Raw genomic sequence first — 6,311 nt, 5'->3', positions numbered from 1 at the left:
CACGCACACACACGCACACACACACGCACACACGCACACACACACGCACACGCACACACGCACACACGCACACACGCACACACGCACACACGCACGCACACGCGCACACACACGCACACACACACACACACACACACACGCACGCACACACACGCACGCACACACACACGCACACACACACACACACACACACACACACGCATGCGTACACATAAAAAACAATCACACAATAAATGTGCAATAATAACAATAATAGCCTATTTAGTTCAGAGCTTATTTGAGGTTGTAGTGTTTAATAGCCTGTGTAGGAAAGAACTGCAGATGCCAGTTTAAATCGAAGGTAGAGACAAAATGCTGGAGTAACTCAGCGGGTCAGGCAGCATCTCTGGAGAGAAGGAATGGGTGACGTTTCGGGTCGAGACCCTTCTTCAGAATATAGACTCGCGGGCGGTGGGCTGAAAGTCCTGTTTCCGCGCTGAATCTCTAAACTAAACTAAATTAAACTAAACTAAATATAGACACAAAAAGCTGGAGTTACTCTGAAGAAGGGTCTCGACTAGGGTTGCCAACTGCACGTATTATCCGGGATATCCCGTATTTTGGGCTATATTGGTTTGTCCCGTGCGGGACCGCCCTTGTCCCGCATTAGGCCCGGGAGGCGGTGTAGGTCCGAACACTGTAGACCCAGACACTGTAGGTCCGGACAGTGTAGACCCGGACGCTGTAGGCCCAGACGCTGTAGGCCCGGACACTGTAGGTCCGGACAGTGTAGACCCGGATGCTGTAGCCCCAGACGCTGTAGGCCCAGACAGTGTAGGTCTGAACAGTGTAGGTCCGGACAGTGTAGGCCCGGACACTGTAGGCCTGGACAGTGTAGGTCTGAACAGTGTAGGTCCGGACAGTGTAGGCCCGGACGCTGTAGGTCCGGACAGTGTAGGTCTGAAGAGTATAGGCCCGGACAGTGTAGGCCCAGACAGTGTAGGTCCGGAGGCCCGGGTGCCGCCTAACGGAGGTTGCGTAGCAAACCGCCTCCCGGCCCGGGCGGCCGCCATTGGTGGAGCGGGAGCACGTGGCCGCTGGCTGGGTGAGGTCACGTGGGGCGCGGGGCGGTGACGTCACCTTGCCCCTTATTTTGGCAACCCCTAGAGGGGTTCTCCGTGCCTTATCTGCCAGACGTCCCCACACTACCACGGGCAACATATTGATTCAAATATGTTTATTCATGTTTTCACTCGCACAATCAGAAATGTGTGAAAACATTCTCAGCACCAAATTATTACTTCAACAGAACTTGTTCAATCCTTCCATATGTGTCTTCAAAACATCTGCCCAGCTGGAAGCTGTGAATCATCGACCAGCAAGTGGGGCAGAGTACACAGAAGATGTCTTTCTCTCTCTCACTCTCCCTTTCTCTCTCTCTCCCTTTCTTTCCGAGGTTAAAAAATAAGGGGTAGGCCATTTAGAACGGAGATGAGGAAGATCTTTTTAACCCAGAGAGTTGTGAATCTGTGGAATTCTCTGCCTCAGAAGGCAGTGGAGGCCGATTCTCTGGATGCTTTCAAGAGAGAGTTAGATAGAGCTCTTAAAGATAGCGGAGTCAGGGGATGTGGGGAGAAGGCAGGAATGGGGTACTGATTGAGAATGATCAGCCATGATCACATTGAATGGTGGTGCTGGCTCGAAGGGCCGAATGACCTCCTCCTGCACCTATTGTCTATTGTCTATTGACCAGCGATCCCCGTACACTAACACTACCCTGCACACACTAGGGACAATGTTTACATTTACCAAGCCAATTAACCTCCAAACCTGCATGTCTTTGGAGTGTGGGAGGAAACCGAAGATCTCGGAGAAATCCCACGCAGGTCACGGGGAGAACGTACAAACTCCATACAGACGGCGCCCGTAGTCGGGGTCGAACCCGGGTCTCTGGCGCTGTGAGGCAGCAACTCTACCGCTGCGCCACCGTGCGGTGTAGACTCCAGTGTCTGCAGTCTCTTGCGTCTTTAGTCTTTCGACAGCGCGGAAACACGCCCTTCGGCCCTTCTGTCCCACCTATCCCACTGCCCCCACATTTCTCCCATCGCCCGAGTCACCCCTCTTCTTTGACCAGTTAGCAGGCAAACAAAAGCTTTTCACTGTACCTCGATACACGTGACAATAATGAGCTAAACTAAACTAAACTGATTTCTGCAGGTCGACACAAAATGCTGGAGTAACTCAGCGGGACAGGCAGCATCTCTGGAGAGAAGGAATGGGTGACATTTCGGGTCGAGACCCTTGTGCAGACTGAGGGTCAGGGGAGGGGGAAAATAGAGGTATGAAAAGGTACAAAGATCAAATGAAGGAAAGGTATAAAAAGAACCAATGATGTTCGGGGAATTGCAGAGCCCACAATGGTCCATTGTTGGCTGTGGAGAAGGTCACAATGAGTAGATACAAACAATGAAACTAAGCAGGACCACAGTGAAACTAGTACGATGACTAGGGTGGGGGAGGGGCGGAGAGAGAGGGGATGCAAGGGTTACTTGAAGTGAGAGAACTCAATGTTCATACCGCTGGGGTGTAAGTTGCCCAAGCGAAATATCAGGTGCTGTTCCTCCAATTTGCGCTGGGCCTCACTCTGACAGTGGAGGAGGCCCAGGGCAGAAAGGTCAGTGTGGGAATGGGAGGGGGAGTTGAAGTGCTCAGCCACCGGGAGATCGGGTAGGTTTAGGCGGACTGAGTGTATGCGCTCAGCGAAACGTCTTTCGTTTTTCCATCACTGTTTTAAGCCTCTGACTGGCTCGCGCCCAACAAAAGCTTTTCACTGTACCTCGGCACGTGTGACAATAAACTAAACTGAGGAAAGTGAGTAAAGGGCTTCTCTGCATCTCCGTCAATGTGCCTCCCTCTCTCACTCAATCTCTGACTCTCACGTCCAAAGTACCTCACCCCAGTCGTTCAGTGTCCTGCGTTTTGTGTCTATCTTCAGTGTGAATCAGCATCTGTAGTTCCTTCCTATACATTTTATCCCTGTTTGTTTTGTTGTGACCTTCTCCCCAGCTAACGTCTACATTTTCCTTGATCTCCATCCCCTTTGTCCTGTTTTCACGCCTCACACTTCCTTATCTATGAATCTCACTCTGCCCTGACTCTCAGTCTGAAGAAGGGTCTCGACCCGAAACGTCACCCATCCATTCTCTCCAGAGATGCTGCCTGTCCTGCTGAGTTGCTCCAGCACTTTGGGTACATCACAGATTTTGTCTTGCACACACACTGACACACACTAACACACACTAACACACACGAATACAAACACACAAACGCACACTAACACACACACACACACACACTAACACACACTAACACACACTAATACACACACACTAACACACACACATACTAACACGCACCAACACACACAAACTAACACACACTAAAACACACGCACACACACTAACACACACGAATACAAACACACAAACGCACACTAACACACACACACACTAACACACACTAACACACACTAATGCACACTAACGCACACTAATACACACACACTAACACACACACGCACACACATACTAACACGCACCAATAAAAAACACACTAACACTAACACACACACACCCCCACAAACACACACACATACACGCACACACACGCGCGCACACACACGCGCACACACCCACACAGAATGGCAGGCAGTGACTAGTGGGGTACCGCAAGGCTCGGTGCTGGGACGGCAGTGACCAGTGGGGTACCGCAAGGCTCGGTGCTGGAACCGCAGCTATTTACAATATACATCAATGATTTGAATGAAGGGATTAAAAGTACCATTAGCAAATTTGCAGATGATACAAAGCTGGGTGGCAGTGTGAACTGTGAGGAAGATGCTATGAGGTTGCAGGGTGACTTGGACAGGTTGTGTGAGTGGGCGGATGCATGGCAGATGCAGTTTAATGTGGATAAGTGTGAGGTTATCCACTTTGGTGGTAAGAATAGGAAGGCAAAGTATTATCTGAATGGTGTCAAGTTAGGAAAAGGAAACGTACAACGTGATCTGGGTGTCCTAGTGCATCAGTCACTGAAAGGAAGCATGCAGGTACAGCAGGCAGTGAAGAAAGCCAATGGAATGTTGGCCTTCATAACAAGAGGAGTTGAGTATAGGAGCAAAGACTTCCTTCTGCAGTTGTACAGGGCCCTAGTGAGACCGCACCTGGAGTACTGTGTGCAGTTTTGCTCTCCAAATTTGAGGAAGGATATTCTTGCTATTGAGGGCGTGCAGCGTAGGTTTACTAGGTTAATTCCCAGAATGGCGGGACTGTCATATGTTGAAAGACTGGAGCGACTAGGCTTGTATACACTGGAATTTAGAAGGATGAGAGGGGATCTTATCGAAACGTATAAGATTATTAAGGGGTTGGACGTTAGAGGCAGGAAACATGTTCCCAATGTTGGGGGGAGTCCAGAACCAGGGGCCACAGTTTAAAAATAAGGGGTAGGCCATTTAGAACACACACACACCTGCACACACGCGCACAGGCACACACAGAGCCACAGTGGTTGGGCATCAGTACTCTGTCCTCTCAGAGTGTCCTGGCCTCTCCACTCCATCAGTCACTGTCAGGCCCTGCCGTGTGGTTGCGGTGGCTTTGTGTCAGGTCAGGTCAGCCATCATCTGAGGTCGACTTGCCCAGGAGAGCAGCAACCTTCTCATCCAAGCAGTGACATTACTCATTGTGTTTTGTTCACAACACATTTTAAATCAAACTTTGTTTATTCTTTCACCTGATCTGGAGTTACAAGGAAGGGTTGCCAACTTCCCCACTCCCAAATACGGGACAAGGTGACGTCACCGCCCCGCGCCCCACGTGACCTCACCCCAGCCAGCGGCCACGTGCTCCCGCTCCAGCAATGGCGGCCGCCCGGGCCGGGAGGCGGGTTGCCAGGCAACACCGATGTCAATGAATGACGGTGAGTAAGGTGGGCCTAAAATTGTCGCGCTGTCGTGTACCGTTTTATCTGTTGTTCAGGAACAAACAAACAAACAAACGAGAGTTTTAGTATTTAGATGGGCCAAACGCAGGCAGGAGGGACTAGCGTAGATGAGGCATGTTGGTCGGTGAGGGCAAGTTGGGCTGAAGGGCCTGTTCCAACTGTGTGACTCTATGACTATAATCCCTGAACATTTACGCATTGTTTGGCTGATGGGATCTCTTGCATTAGACCAAGAAGTATTAGAGTTATCTACAGCACAGCAAGAGGCCCTTCAGCCCACCCCGTTCATGCTAACTGAGATGCCCCAGCTAGTCCCATTTAGTTTAGTTTAGTTTCGTTTGGTTCAGAGATACAGTGCAGAAACAGACCCTTCGGCCCACCGAGTCCACGCCGACCAGCGATCATCCCTGTACGCTAGCATTATCCTACACAGGGGAGAGCCGGTGGATGTGGTGTACCTCGACTTTCAGAAAGCCTTCGACAAGGTCCCACATAGATTAGTGGGCAAAATTAGAGCGCATGGTATTGGAGGTAGGGTACTGACATGGATAGAAAATTGGTTGACAGACAGAAAGCAAAGAGTGGGGATAAACGGGTCCCTTTCAGAATGGTAGGCAGTGACCAGTGGGGTACCACAAGGCTCGGTGCTGGGACTGCAGCTATTTACAATATACATTAATGACTTGGATGAAGGGATTAAAAGTACCATTAGCAAATTTGCAGATGATACAAAGCTGGGTGGCAGTGTGAACTGTGAGGAAGATGCTATGAGGTTGCAGGGTGACTTGGACAGGTTGTGTGAGTGGGCGGATGCATGGCAGATGCAGTTTAATGTGGATAAGTGTGAGGTTATCCACTTTGGTGGTAAGAATAGGAAGGCAAAGTATTATCTGAATGGTGTCAAGTTAGGAAAAGGAAACGTACAATGAGATCTGGGTGTCCTAGTGCATCAGTCACTGAAAGGAAGCATGCAGGTACAGCAGGCAGTGAAGAAAGCCAATGGAATGTTGGCCTTCATAACAAGAGAAGTTGAGTATAGGAGCAAAGACGTCCTTCTGCAGTTGTACCGGGCCCTGGTGAGACCGCACCTGGAGTACTTTGTGCAGTTTTGGTCTCCAAATTTGAGGAAGGATATTCTTGCCATTGAGGGTGTGCAGCGTAGGTTTACTAGGTTAATTCCCGGAATGGCGGGACTATCATATGTTGAAAGACTGGAGCGACTAGGCTTGTATACACTGGAATTTAGAAGGATGAGAGGGGATTTTATTGAAACGTATAAGATTATTAAGGGGTTGGACACGTTAGAGGCAGGAAACATGTTCCCAATG

This window comes from Rhinoraja longicauda, chromosome 12 (assembly GCF_053455715.1).
Source record: "Rhinoraja longicauda isolate Sanriku21f chromosome 12, sRhiLon1.1, whole genome shotgun sequence".
In the NCBI taxonomy this organism is placed as follows: domain Eukaryota; kingdom Metazoa; phylum Chordata; class Chondrichthyes; order Rajiformes; family Arhynchobatidae; genus Rhinoraja; species Rhinoraja longicauda.
The sequence above is the reverse complement of the archived record's forward strand: the minus strand, read 5'-3'. Positions refer to the sequence as shown.